This window comes from Balearica regulorum, chromosome 17 (assembly GCF_011004875.1).
Source record: "Balearica regulorum gibbericeps isolate bBalReg1 chromosome 17, bBalReg1.pri, whole genome shotgun sequence".
NCBI lineage: Eukaryota > Metazoa > Chordata > Aves > Gruiformes > Gruidae > Balearica > Balearica regulorum.
The window spans coordinates 1,495,735-1,510,483 of NC_046200.1; the positions used below are offsets into that span (position 1 = coordinate 1,495,735).

At 45.1% G+C, this 14,749-nt stretch overlaps 1 protein-coding gene across 1 annotated transcript in view; it reads right to left on the bottom strand.

The window, feature by feature from the left end:
• The window catches only part of KIAA1671 (KIAA1671 ortholog), an 86,533-nt gene extending 72,539 nt beyond the window's left edge, over positions 1-13,994 (bottom strand). The window contains exon 1 of the mRNA XM_075770040.1: positions 13,651-13,994. The gene's annotated coding sequence lies outside the window, so the exon portion shown is untranslated. The remainder of the gene's footprint in view (positions 1-13,650) is intronic.
• Between the last annotated feature and the right edge of the window lie 755 nt (positions 13,995-14,749).

Sequence of the window (14,749 nt, forward strand, 5' to 3'; positions counted from 1 at the left end):
GAAATTGTCCTTGTGTATTCTTGTTACAAATGTTTATGTTCTGCTTCAGTTCTTAGAGCTATACCATTTGATGTCTTCACTGGCTGATCTTCCACTTGCTCTCTTTTAAAAAAAAAAAAATCAAAACCACTGAAAAGCTCTGTGTTCAACAGTGTTGGACTTTGCTGCTAATGACACATTTTCTTGCAATACAGACAGCCAATGTTGTCTAGCAGCAGTTTCTCCATTCATTCCACCATTCTACCTTTCAAATATTTGTGTTAGTCATAACAGAAGCATGTAGTCTAGCTTGGTCAACAAGCAACTATACTGAAGTCCAAAATACTTGTCCCAAGCACTACTCTAGAAATGAACTCCACCACAACGGGAGAGACAGACTCTGAACAGGGAGGCAGACCATATGATTCCCAGGAACAGATTATTCTGCTCCATGAACAATTTCTGAGCCTGCTACTCTAAATTGTAGCAAGCTTTGTCTTAACAATCAAGCTTGTCACAGAGCTGCACCATGGTGGTATCTATCTGAAGGGGACAATAACAATACCTCGCTGTTAACCGTTAGAAAAGGCAAACGCTATAACAACCGAGTTAGCATGAACATCACAACTCCACTTCTCCCATCCGCATGCCAAGGCAGGCGGTCCCACGGAGCAGCTTTCAAAGGCAGTGTCAGCAGGGACACTAGAGCAACGCCTTGCTCCAAGCTTCACCTCTCCAAGATTCAGCTCAGAATTACCACAAGATGCAACTAAGGGTACAAACATTTAAAGAAAAGCCAAAGGCACTATCTAGCAAATTTTGACTAATGACGTTACCAAGAGCTGACGATAACAATGGTGGCCAGCGCACATAACGTTGAATTGCCTAGAAAGGGGGAAGCACCTCCGTCCTGAGCGCTGGGGTCTGCAGGTCTTGCATTGCCAAGACAAACCCCAGCTTCACTGACAAGCTTCCTTTCGTGCACCAGCAGAAGCACATCCCAACACGTCTCTCTCACACGTGTAAATACAGAGGAGTTTTTACGACTGACCTTTTTTTATGCATGGTCTCCATAACCCAAAAAATGTTTAAGGCAATTCCATAGAATTGAAAGTGGACTTGGGTTTATGTGTCATTGGTATCAACTCCGGGGGAAATTTTCTGGTGTGCTCAGCAATGGTCTGACCACACTGAAAATCTGACTTCACCCCAGCTCTGGTAGGCCAACACCACACAGCACGGAAAATACTGGTCTCAGCTGTTTCACCCAGCACTACGTAGCACACAGGGTAGGTTATCTGATAAAAATCCTCCTTTGCCCAAGCTGTTGCTCCTATAGCAGCAATTCAAATGCTTTACATAGAAGATGACCCAACCCATTTATTGGCAATAACTGAACAAGCCAATTACTAACAATCTTCAACTGGATTAATTTTCCTGTAGTTATGCCTTTCAGTATGAAGATGGAGCCATTAAAACTCAAATTCAAATAGACACGATCATCACATTTACGATTTCCACTCACGTCCCATAAATATTGAAAAAATTACTAGACTAGCAAGAAATGGGTGAGTCAAATAACAATATTGTTATAAAAGCAAAATACTCAGTGGTGTTTATCATTCTCTGGGCCAAAATCCCTTATGTCATCCTCTGTTCTACAAAACAATTACATACTTTGAAATTAATCTTTTTGCCTCTCAGGTTGTTAACAATTTTCAGACAGCTCTTTGATCTCTCCCTTGTATACTCAACACAGCATTAATCTGGGTACGATACATTACTGCAGCAGGGTGCTGCCTCCCGTCAGGCATCGATAATCTGCCCCAAACTGCATACCCGTAAAAAAGCTGCTATGTCAAGAATGTTTTATGTGCCAGAAGAGCTACTGCTGCTACCTTGATGATAAGGCTCCCATTTTCCTTCAGTGGTCACATCTAGCTTTTCACATAGGCAGGAAATAGTCTAAGTTTTATTCTCCCACCAATGCAATTACTTATTTCGGAAGCACTGGCTGGTTTTGCTAATTTGTCCGTATCTTTCTTCTGTGCCCTGCTAGCAGGGTGTTGTTATCAGCAATCCACAAAGGAGTCTCCTCTTCCTCCACAAGTGATACAAATTGAACACAGCACCAGAGAGCCCTGCATGACTATGAGGAACTGAAGCAGCGATACTACATTTCTTCCAGTTTATGTTTAAGGCAAGAACACCAACAGGCTAGCCATTGTTTACTACCTTGCTCTTCAGAAATACAATGTTATTTACCAAAATCAAGGCCTACAATGAATTATTGGTCAACACACATCTAGAAGCTTTATGACTACAAAATAATCCCCTCCAACTCCCTACATGCTTGAGAAAGCACAGAAAGGGAAAAGTGCCTATTAATTGAAATGCAACAGTTCAGACACTTAAAATGCTAACATTTTTATGGAGGGGGGGGACATGGCGGAAGGAAAAAAAGAATAGCAGAAGCATGAAAAAAGAGCACTGAAATCCAAAGAGCGGAGGCACTGAGAACCTGGAAGTGCCTGGCTGTGAGCGAACACTCGTGTCCGGCACACCCTCGTGTCCGGCACACCCTCGTGTCCGGCACACCCTCGTGTCCGGCACACTGTGCTAGCAGGGGCACGGAGGGGAGGCAAAGCAAAGCACAAGCGGTTGATTAAGCAGCATTCACAAGCTTTAGCACAGAAGCACATTTTTAACCACACGTGCACAGTGCTTTTTAAATTTTCTTCTAAGTTTTAAGCACAGAAGCCACAGAACCGCTCCAACACATCAAAATGAAGGTAAGAGAGTAACATAGAAACACTTTAAAAAAAATGCAGACACCGTCAAAGAATACATGGTACAGCGTAGAGATCACCTTAAATTTTACGGCAGGGTAATAATGAATAGCTGACAGAGGCATATTCTGGAGCTCACAAAAATTAGCAGGAATGAAAGATCACAGGTGTGTTCTCACCCATTCACCCTGACCAGAGAACCTTGGCACGAGCACTCATCAGCCTGCGAGCATCCAAGAGCGAGCAGCTTCCCTCAGATCACACCCACACCAGAGCTACAGCAGTGCCTGATCCCATTTCTCTGGGCACATCCAAACAAGGGATTTTAACAGCATTTTAGTAACCTGAGAATGACCTCATAGTGAATTTAAAAACATCATCTTTCCAAAGTTATCACAAAGAAGTTTCCTTTGACTGAAATGTGATCCAAAACAAACCCAGAATACACAGACCTCTCCCAGCTCCCCACCTGTGTCCGTTCCTGCCCCCAGAAAGCCACGCAGCAAAGCACGACTAACTGAGCCCGGGTTTAGCTTCGCTGTTAATACCGCTGGATACCTCTGGAAGCATGAGACATGTTCACCAACTTCAAGAGGCACGGGAAGTCCTGCAGCTCTTGGGAAACCTGCTGAGCTGACTCCCTCGCTGGCCTCGTTGTTGCAGATCTGCAAGTTCAAACAGTGACAGGATGCTCTTGCGAAAACAACAGGTAACTGACACTGGATCCAGAAATTCTGCAGGAGGAATCCCATCCGAATCAAACCACTTACAGAACAGAAGCCATGCCAATTTGAGGAGCTGGATGTTAAGGCCAAATGTATCTTAGGCTTCCTCAAGTCAGTGGCAAACTTGGCAAGTGAAATCAGACCCACGCATCCTAGCATCTTTCATGAGACAGCAGCCAGTGGAGGATGCTTCAGAAGTGACATAAGCACAAAATATCATTTCTTTTCAGCTTCCAGTAACCTATAGTTTAGAGATTTGATGAGCCAACAGAAGCTGCCTGCTCGGTTAAGAAGACTGGGTGATTTTTTTTTTTTGCTTCATCACCTATGAACCAACTAGCATACCACGGACAAAAGATACACTGAACTACTGAACACAAACTCTGCCCAGAATTGCACTGATCAACCTGACTTCCCCTCCCCAGAAGTCTTCAGGTTCAAGAGCCAAAGCGATAAAAATCAGGGAGAATGAAATCAGTTATAGAGGAGAAGAGATCTATCTGACCAAAACCACCCAATGTTCAGGCAGTGCGTGGCCTGTTTGTTTTGCAGTGAAGTGATAAACCCCACAGATTTTGATGTCTAATAAAAGGCAGTCCAACTACGGTAAACACTGTCTCGCACACTGGTTTAAAGCCAATATTGGTTAAACAGTTATAAACAGCCTTCTGTTAATTATGTAGTTTAAAATATACACTCATGCCTCAACAAGTTTTTCACTCCAGCCTCCTCTCCAGCACACGCTGCAGATGTAACCGAGAGCAGAGCCACTGAATCTGGCCAGCAGTATATTCTCTAGTTACCCTCTGACGACAAGTTCAGGTGTTGGCTCTCTCCCTGTTTCGTTAGCAGTTACTGCTCCGGTCTCAAACACGTCAGACAGCTCCACAGCCTGAGCCCATCAAGACTGGCAGTGGCCGCCACACTCGAAGCAGTGCCAGGGACTCGGACTGACCCCCCAAGCAGGAGCAGCTGAGCAGGAAGCTGCCAGGCAGGCAAATGTCCAAATGGCATCCTTTGCCTTCCAACATGTGCTGTTACCAGTTTTAAAGCTCTCCAGATGCTAACCGACCATCTGCTTCATCACCTCCTTCTCCACACCCCTGAAGATGTTGTCAAAGTGCCGGGTTTAGGTGCCCCCCCATATTCACAGGCTTTTTCCACACTCCCGTCAGCAACCGAGTCCTGGTGGAACCACTGTAATTAACAGGACGCTGAGATGAGGATCTCTAAAATGGAGTTGCCTCACAGTATTTGAAGGAGCCAACATAAGCAGAAGATGAAGCAGGCCACAGCTAATAAAGGTTGTACAGCAGTAAGAAAAATCCAGACTGCAGCAGCCCTGAGCAGGAGGTCAGCAGGAAAGCAGAAGTGGCCCTGCCCCGAGAATTGGTGGGAAGGCTCCAACCGTCCCACGGTACAGTGACGGTTCTAATTCACCAGGAGCAATACCACCAAGTTCAACTCCCTGGCGTTACTAGAAAGGGCATAACAGACATAAGAGCACAGGAATTTCTAGAGCCAAGGCAGAACAGAAAAGATGGCAAGATCTTTAACCTCAAAGTAACCGTTTTCAGCATCTATAAAGGCAGCATTTTGAAAATGTAATAATCCGGAATTAAAGATGTTACATTTAAAAAAAAAAAAAAAAAAACCCTAAAAAATTAAACTCAATGGAGCTGAGACAAGATTTTTGGAGACAATTTGAACACTAACCTACTCCTTACAGAACCAAGCTTGTGCAAAAACCACATCAGTCAACCATACGTCTACAGTACAAAAAAAAAAAAAAAAGGATTCAAAATTAACTGCTTTTTACATTGCATGCAACAGTTCAGTATCAACACAACACTCTGATCATTACATTACACGTATATCACGTACACTTTAACGCGTCACAAATAATCTCTAAAGACACTACACATGCTGGTTAGGAAATAATACTAATACACATTCCTAGTATTCAAGACCAAATATGAGAGAAAAAGCTTAGTATTGTTTGAAAGAGGTGTCAGTAACAGGACCTAAGTTACACATCTGCTTCCATGCACACACATAAACAATGAATTCAATCATTACCGCTGCTAGTCTACCCCAGTCTTTTATCCCAATATAAAATGCTTTCGGAGAGGAAAGCATGTATTTCATCTTAAACAAGGCTTCAACCTCTCCATCGCGGTATCATCTCCTTAGATTTCATCTTCATGCATAAGCACCAGCATGACAGGGACACTATTTAAGCAAGTACTTCATGTAAAGAACTTGATTCAAACTGAGATCTGCAGACATGTTTCTCGCATGTGATTACAATACAGCATACAAGAAAGCTTCTCTCCGTCCAAAACTAACCCTCTGTACTCCATGCGCAGAGCAAAGGCTCCGATGGAATCTGCAAGCACTGCAGAAGCAAAAGGAAGCGCAATTCCAATATGTTTAACAACTGAATTAGCATAATGCTCACCACGCAGAAACCAGTTTCCCTGACCTTCTTGAAATGCTGATCTGTAACTATTGATGAGTCTTTCCTATGCGTACTGCGATTCAACTATATTAAGGAAGAACTTAAGAAAACATCCGTTGCCCTGTCAAGTTGAACGAGAGTAGGTCAGCCATGCACAAGCCTCCCCTGCAGCCTCAGACACCACGTAGCAATAGTGAGCATCTCCTTCCTACCAGGTAAAATTGTATTTAGGAGAGTAACAAAAGATCTGAAGTTGTACTAGAAACTCTGCTGTAATCAAATCATTTCATTTAATCTCTCCTTCGCAAGCAGTAACCACAGAGAGCTACAGTGATTTTTTTTTTTTAAATATTCATTTTGTGAAGAATGTAAACTGAACATTATGATGACTAGTAAGAAGTCAGAGATACATAAATTCAAATGTGTTTCAGAAATACTTAATATTATTTGCATAAATCAAGACATCTATTTTCTTGGCCATAACTGTTATTGTAGGCTCGAACATGCAAAAGAAAAACATTTGTACATGCGCACTGCAAGAATAGGATGGTATTTAGGTAAGTCTGCAACCATCATGTTGCTTAAAACATTCTAAGACCAGATTATACTAATATCTGACATTTAACAGGGCCGATACAGTAAGAGCACTGTTTGACAACAAACAATAACGATGACATTTCTTGTAAGGTCTCTAAGTAAAGGAACGAGCCAGCTGAGCTGCACAACGTTAGCATAAATGCCCGTTTTAGAAAGGCATCTGTGCTCATTCTGTTCAATGAGGAATTCTGAGTGTTCTCATGAAAAAATCAAACACAATTATGGTGGCCAAAAATTCCAACCCTGTTTAAAATGTATCATGGCTTTGCTGGGCCGAATGGTTTCATTTTGGATGAGATAGCTTTGTCCATCGAAAGCCTTGTATGGTTGAACGTACTTGCAGCAGATAAACATCCCTCTTAAAGTTTTGGCACAACTCACTCCCTACGACGAGTTACTGATACTATGGCTGAATTGAAAAAGCAACCAGACTTAATCCAAGCTGAAGTCTGAGCTCATTAAAATAATGGAATAAAGACAAACTCAAATTCCATTTCTATTTATGTCTTGAGAATTCTCATCAACACTGTAAAACAAAGATCATCCTACTTTTACAACAGTAGGAATAACAAGTTTTAGAACTTCACATTTATTAATATCACTTGTTGAAAGGCACAGAAAGCATGCATTTAACCGATGCTAAGACCAGAAAAAACAGTCATTTTGAAAATATAAACAGAAGGGGCTGATGTGTATGGCAACAACATTGTTTGCATCAGCAAAAGCACACACAAATAGTCGTATTTTCACGCATTTCACTAAACATACTGGCAGCTTTTTACCCTTAGAAACTATGAAGGGTAAAATTGGTTTTAACTACTAGAATTAAAGAAAAAATAACAGAATAAAGCATTACCATCTTCACCGCTTCTCCAACGTGCCCAACCTACAGATTTTAGATCAAAACAACAAAATGCAGCTAATTTCTTTTTCTTCTATTTTTGCCACCCATCTTATTTGCATCCAAGCGCTGCTTCTGCAGCAAAGCGAGCGGTGCCTGCTCCTGGGCTGGCCTGGCTCAGAGAGCACACACACGCTTCCCAGCCGTGCCGGAGCTCGGCAGGCTTCGCCGCCCAACTCTAACTGGGTCAAGCCCATAGCTGGAGTTAACAGGCCACTGGGCTCACGGCAATGCTCTCCCCAGCCCCCAACCAAATTTAAAGGGTCTTTTGACCTGGAAAAAAAAGATTTTAGATCTCCTACCACCCCACGTTAAAGCTTAGGCTAATTCTGTAAAATAAGACAAGTAAAAATCACACCAAAGATAGAGCCGTTCATATGCTGCATACACACACTCTTTAAGGAAACTGCTAGAACACACATGCATGCTTTTTCCCCTCTCAGTGAAGACTATGTAGATAGCAATTCAATTGCTGAAGGTTTGGTTATCTTTCTCTACTTGTTACAGCAGGCTAATGACCATCCTGACTCATAATTACTACAATAGTAAGAAGCTTTGAGTTCTCACACTGCTGCAAGTCCAACACTTATCTTCTTTCAGGCATGCAACAGCTTTATTACAGCCCAAAACTGAAAGTTTGGGTACTTAATTCTGATAAGAACTTTTAATGAAGGGCTCTGTAAGTGGCTTTAGAGGAGCCCAGATTTCCCCCCCCCCCCCAATGTTTAAGTGCATGTTCAAAGGACATGACTCAAAACAAAAACAAGCAATGTTTCGGATAATAGTCCTCTGTAGTCCCGGGCTGCTTGAATTGCATCACCGCAATCACACAAGCGTAAGAAAAAACTCATTTCCTCTCCTTAAGCATGTAATGTAGAGGCGAAGAGTATAAAGAGAAAATTCAACTCCTATTGTTTCAACATAATTGTAAGGTATTCAGGAACTGTGAAAATACGTATTAACAATCTGCTATTTATACAGATGCATTCAAAAATAATCCCAAAGAGTTTGGAAAGCTGTTTGAAGGCCTTCTTGCCTGCAGAAGTTCCAGTATTACATATTTCCAGAACAAACCAAAGACAGTGAGAAGCAAGAAAATAAGCCACCTTGACTTGAGAAAAGAATCTAAAGATTAAGCTGTTTACGGAAGTATACTTTTAAGAGTCTAGATTACGTAAGCCTAGGCCTGAGGAAAATCATCATCCAGTAGACCTACATATCCCTTTCTGATCAGATGTGCAGGTCATACTGACACAAACTGACATCCAGCCACGGGGGCGGGAAGGGGGAAACATTACTCTTTTTTTTTTTTTTTAACCAATAGCTGCAAAAAGATAGAATGGCCATCACACTAAATTTAGTGTGTTTTGCCAAAACTCAATACCCAGGCTTTCCTAAGGATTTCTTTTTCCTGCCACTTAATGGCACCTAAGATACGGGAAGTCCACTGTGCCTAAAACCACTTCACCCACAGAAGCCCATTCAAGACAAACACTAATTGACTTGCTATGATTTTGATTTGTTACTAGCGCACAGCTTCAAAAGAAAGGCCTGAGAGAAAAAGTTTATGTATGCCCTTCAAACTTACTGAAAGTCAATCAAGGGGAGGGAGAAAAAAAAAAAAAAAAAAAAAAAAAAGAGAGAGACAACTTCTTTCACCTCCTTCAATCCAGCGAGTATCTCCTCAGAACCAGCTCCTTACAGTCACATCTTGCTGGAAGGACGTAGATGGGCAACCCAACAGCAATTTCCTGAACATTTTTAGGAAAAGTCTGTACATTCAACTGCACAGGGCAGGTGCCTCTGGAGTTTATCAAGCACGGTGTCTTCCAGTTAAACTGTTAACACCTACCAGGTCTGTGGTCATTCAGAAGGCTGTGATCAGGATTCAAGACTAGCTTGCTGCGGAGGGAATCCCACAGCTCTCCTGATGCTATTATTCCAGCCTCTTTGGCTGCAAACTCAAAACAACCACACGGTGGTTTGCACTGCAAAGGCTACTACTACAACCGGGGAGCCTTCATTTCAATAGATTTTGGAGGAAAAGCAAAAAGGTTGTGGCTTTTTCCATGCAATGTCTTTGGGCGATTCCTACATACAAAACAAAAAACACACCTAAAACATTGCAACATTCTCAGGTTCCAGTCACCCTTGTGCATCAAACACAAAGAAGTGATACAGACTGTGCTCACAGCATCACTGCAAGCTTCATGCCTGGGCTTGCAGGATTAAGCAGTTTACTTCAGTCTCACTTTTACAAACAGCCCACTGAATACAGCGTGATCTCCTATTCCACGAACGTCTCTTTAAAGTATTGAATAGCTACAGCACTTTCCTCCCAAAAGCTGCCTGCTACTTAAGAATTGAACAAAGAGCCCCAAAAGGCTGTGCATGTGTTAAGAAATAAATTAATAACATAAATTAGCAGAAAAGCTAAGACATTGAATACCTCCCTACAACCAACAGCATCGTGTAAATTTACCACCCTATCCGAGAAAAATGGAATTCCAACTAGCATTATTAGTATCCTCAATGCAGGAAAACATCCTATAAAAAGAAATAGCTTGAAAATAAGAAAAGAACAATGACATTACACATAACAATGCAGAACATTCAAAACTTGCATTTAGAGATGCATGCACACACCCATCCCTTTTACTAGTCAAATTTTTAAATATCTACAGAGCATGCAACCCAGCGTGACAAACTCACATGCCAAAGGGAACTTCCCCTGGCTAGTGAGCAGCGCCAAGTTATCAATGTCTGTGGAACACCAATTCGAGAAAACATACCAAGTCTTAGAGAAAAATCTTGATATATAAAACTCCTCAATAAGAAACCAGTACAATTTTTAAACACATGAGCAGCCAAAGGTATCAGAGGTAGCTTTCTGCAGCCACAACCGTACCGTGTCCCTAACTGATGTGCTCAGAGTAATCCCCTCAAATACGATCCCAAGTCCTGGGTCCCTGATCTGCAGAGTATTCCCCACAAGCACCACTACACTGAAATTGTCAAGACTATGGGAAGTTTTCTTACCACTGCTTAAAAGCTCAAGGACAGGAGAAAAATCACCAGGAGTTCTAGCAACTTGATCCTGATGATACTTGGAAAAGCTACTAGAAGAGAGAAAGCTCCATGACCAACTTCAACCCCAACCATTCTATGAGCGAATATAGCAACACATTCTTCACCAAGGGGAGAGAGCTCGGTTTTTTATTTTACAGTAACCAAGCATGTGTGAAAGAAAAGGGAGGTGATGGGACTGGTTTCAAAATGATCCAGTAGCCAGAGAAACAGAAGCACAGAATGGAGCAGAGTCCAGGACAACACCCAAACAAAATCACAGAGCCGTGCAAAGAATCCCAGGAGCTGCGATACCCCAGCTCTCCATCTGCCTTCCACCTGGGACCTGCCATCAGGATGTGCTTCTTTCACCTGTGGTCTAAATTTTACCTTCAGTGCATGGAACGGTAAGGGCTGGCAAACTTTTCAAACATAGATCTTAGAGTCTGAAAGTCTTTCTTTCAATAAAATCTATTTCCTAGTCATAACTGATTATTTTTTTTATCCTTTGGGAGAAATCAGACATCCAGGAAGCATATTACTACTGTCAGAAGAGTCTGCAGACACACAAGGGGCTCAATTAGCATCCAAGATGACAGCGCTACACGTTTGGAAACTATTAAAAAAAGTAATAAATCACCACTACACATAGCTTTCAGAATGGCAATAATGAGAGGTAATGAACTGTTTAATCATCAAACATTGATTTTTTCCTAATACATTGGTATCTAGTCAGTTAAGAGCTCAGGTCAGGAGGAAGGTAGATGGGTACTCTGCCCTTTCTCCCCAGCCGTAAGATAGGCAGCCTCCAGAACTGCCGCGTGAGCACAAACCCCGGTGACGCTTATGTCGTTTACCACCACATATAAACTGAGATAGTAAAAATGGCAAACGCAAGTATTTGAATTAGAAAACAGTCGTAAATTTTTACTTCTTGTAGGGACTTTCCATACTCTGACACTAGAGTGACTTTGTTCTATGTCATCTATATATTGGAAAAGAACCATTTAGCTTAGAATTCCTTCAGAGCATTGTCTGAAAGAGAATGGACTAAAGTATGTTTTCAACAAACTATACACCTATCAGAAGTGAATTACAGGCTACATCTTATACTTAAATAGGATTCCTACCTCTTTAATTATTCTAAAATAGAAAGGCTTTATAGATTTACTTGCTAATAAATAACCTTGACAACTTTTACAGAAAAAGGTACAGCATACAGTGAAGAAAATCCTACCAGGAGGAAAAAAAAAAAAAAGTTTATAAATTCTTGAAAGATTTTTTGGAAGAAGTCTTTACCTGGATTAAGCAAGCTGCCAGGCAACTTTATTAGCATTTCTGCCATACATTTTCTGTTTCCCTACCACACCCTAAAACTGTCACAGGAAAACAAAGAAAAACAATAGGTTCACATGATCGTTAAAAGGATGCAAACCCTTCTAATTTATGGAAGGGAGACAAGGAAAATACCAACAACCTTCAGTTCTGGCAAAAAGTACCTCTGAAGCAGCTGAACAACTTCACAGTTACCCTGGAAACATAGTTTACCTCTTCAGCCTACCATGAAAATTGCCTGCAATTACCACAATGGAATAAAGCATCAGTTTTGACAAAATATCAATTGCTATACGCTGCAATTCCTTTAACACAGTACCAGTGCTTTATCGTGAGCAATACTTTATCTTCAATACAATTATATTACTAAACTCTGAAGAATCAAACCTGTAGGTATAATAAAAGGTTACGATATCTCATAATGGCATAGAAGAGCCCCGCCATCTGCCAAGTGTGATTTCCCTTAATCCCATTCCTCACACACAAATCAAAATCACACGGATTACGCCACAGAAATAGAAGTCAAGTCAATACAAGATTAATCTCCTACCTTCAGACGGGAGAAACGCAACAGCAGTAACAATGCTGCAAACAGGCTGTGGAAGGCAAAGTTTTTACACGACTCGACGCGATACCACACGGGAAAGAAAGTGATTTCACAGATTAGCTTCACCCTTTCAGAATCCCAGTTTTGCTCCCTCCCAAATCCAAGCGCACGGCTCCACGCAAATTCAGGGAACTGACCTCCACGGGCTCTTTTGGATCAGCTATTTCCACCCGTGAGCAGAACTCCACATCCCTCCATCCACACATAAATCACTTACGTTTGGAGTTGGGAAGAAAAACGGACAAACGAGTTGCATAACACAGGAGAGCAATACAAATCTGCCCACCCAAACGTCAGGCGCGCTTCTAAAACAAAACCATATTCACACGCACGGGCTGATGTGCCAGCAAGCAAAGGTATGTGCAGCCACAAGAAGAACCAGCAGGACCAGCGTAAACTGGCGCTTAAAACTAACTCGGGAGAGCAAATCCATTTACTGAAGTCCAAGGCATAAGACAGGCACATACCGCACTTCTGGGTGCCCGTGTCCCCTCTGCAGACTGCTGCTAACCCAAGTCGGCGTGGCTGTAAACTCTTGGGGGGGGGGAGCATCTTTATTTGTACGTTTAAGAACGCCAAGCACATTATCATCACTAATCCAGAGGGGAACAGATAATTGCAGCTCTTACAAAAGTCATCTTGGATTACAAAATAAGGCTCTAATCTGCAGCGCTCGCCAGCAGAACATTATACCCATGAGCCATCAAAATCACCACGAAACTACCTATAACCGCACGCAGACCCCCAATTAACCAGCACGAAGGGGTTTTTTTTTTTGCTTTTTCAACTCGGAGCACACGCACACACGAAGACCCAACTTCTCCCCTCGCCCTTGGCTCTGACGCAGTGAAAAACAAGCAGCGACGCGATCCCAATACCACCGTCACCGACCCCACACCCACGCATACACCGAGCCACGGGCGAGTTTACCCTTAGGATCCACCGGGGAACCGGGAGCAGGACCGTCCCGGTTCCCCCCTATCCCCCCCGCCCTCCCCCGGGCCGGCTCTGAGGGCGAAGCCCTCAGAGCCGGCCCGGGGGAGGGCGGGGGGGGGGGGGGGGGAACCGGAGCGGTATTCCCCTCAGGGTGAGTGAACCGGACCCCCCCGGTGCCTCACCGGGCTGGGCCGCCTTTGTCCCGCCGCCACCAGCGCGGTTCCGTACCCCTTACCGGGAGCCTACCTACTTACCCTGCCAGGGCACCGGTTCGTCCCTCAGTAGAACCGAAGCGGGACGAGGCAGACTCCGCTACCGAGGGAGAAGTTGGTAACTAAGTTTGAACACGGTGAAATCCAGCGGCCTGCCAGGCTGAGGTGATCGGCGGCCGGGCACGACCAGACACCCCCACCCGGGGGCGGGGCGGAGCGGGGGCCGCCCCTCCGCCGCTCGCCCGGGGTGAGGGGCTGCCCGGGGGCAACGGGAGGGCCGCGGAAGGGGAGGAGGAGGAGGAGGAGGGAGGGCTGTGAAGGGGTGCTGTGCCGTGCCCCGCCCCGCCCCGGTCTCGTCCCGCCGCGTCCCGGGCTGTGGGCGCCGCCGGTTCTGCCGCGCCGCCGGGCGGGCCCGGCCCTTCGCCCCGGCGCCAGGAGCCGCCGGCCGCGGCGCGCGCGCAGCCCGGCCCGGCCCCGCGGGAAGCGCCTCTGTTGCCATGGCGACCGCGCGGCTCCAGCGGGATGGGCGGGGCCTCGCGCGCACAGCCCGGTGGCCGTTCACGGGTGACTCCGCCCCCTCCACCTGCCCTTCGGTGGCCGCGGGCGCGGCCCTGGAGGAGGGGAGGACGCGGGTTCGCGTCCCGGTACCGGCCCGCGGTCAGCGCCGCCGGTGCCCCTGCCCTGCACCCCCCGAGGGAGAGGGCCCGGAGCAGGGCGGCCGCTTTCCTCCCCTAAGGAAAGCACCACCCCGTGCCCCTTCGCCCAGCCTCCCGCAGCTCCCCCCCCCCCGGCAGGGGTGGCCCTTCCGGGCGAGCTCTGTGCCACCATTGCTCAGGCCCTCTGCTTTGGGCTGCAGAGAGGGACCCCGCGGCAGCCTCCCTGCTTCCCCTGCCAGGGCACTCAGATGGCGGCCCGGGAGCTCTAGGAGCTCGGTCCAGGGAGCGCCTCTCCTCAGAGAGGGAACACTTCCCCTCAGGCAGACACACTTCTCCCTGAGGAATGGCGCCGGAGCCGCGGCACGTGCCCGCGAGCGCCTGGGCGGCCTCTCCGCCGTCGCCAAGGCCGTGCCACGGTTGTAGTCATTCACATGCTCCAGATGCTGCTTTTTGTCATTGCCAAAGGTGTGGTTCCGCGTGACGGA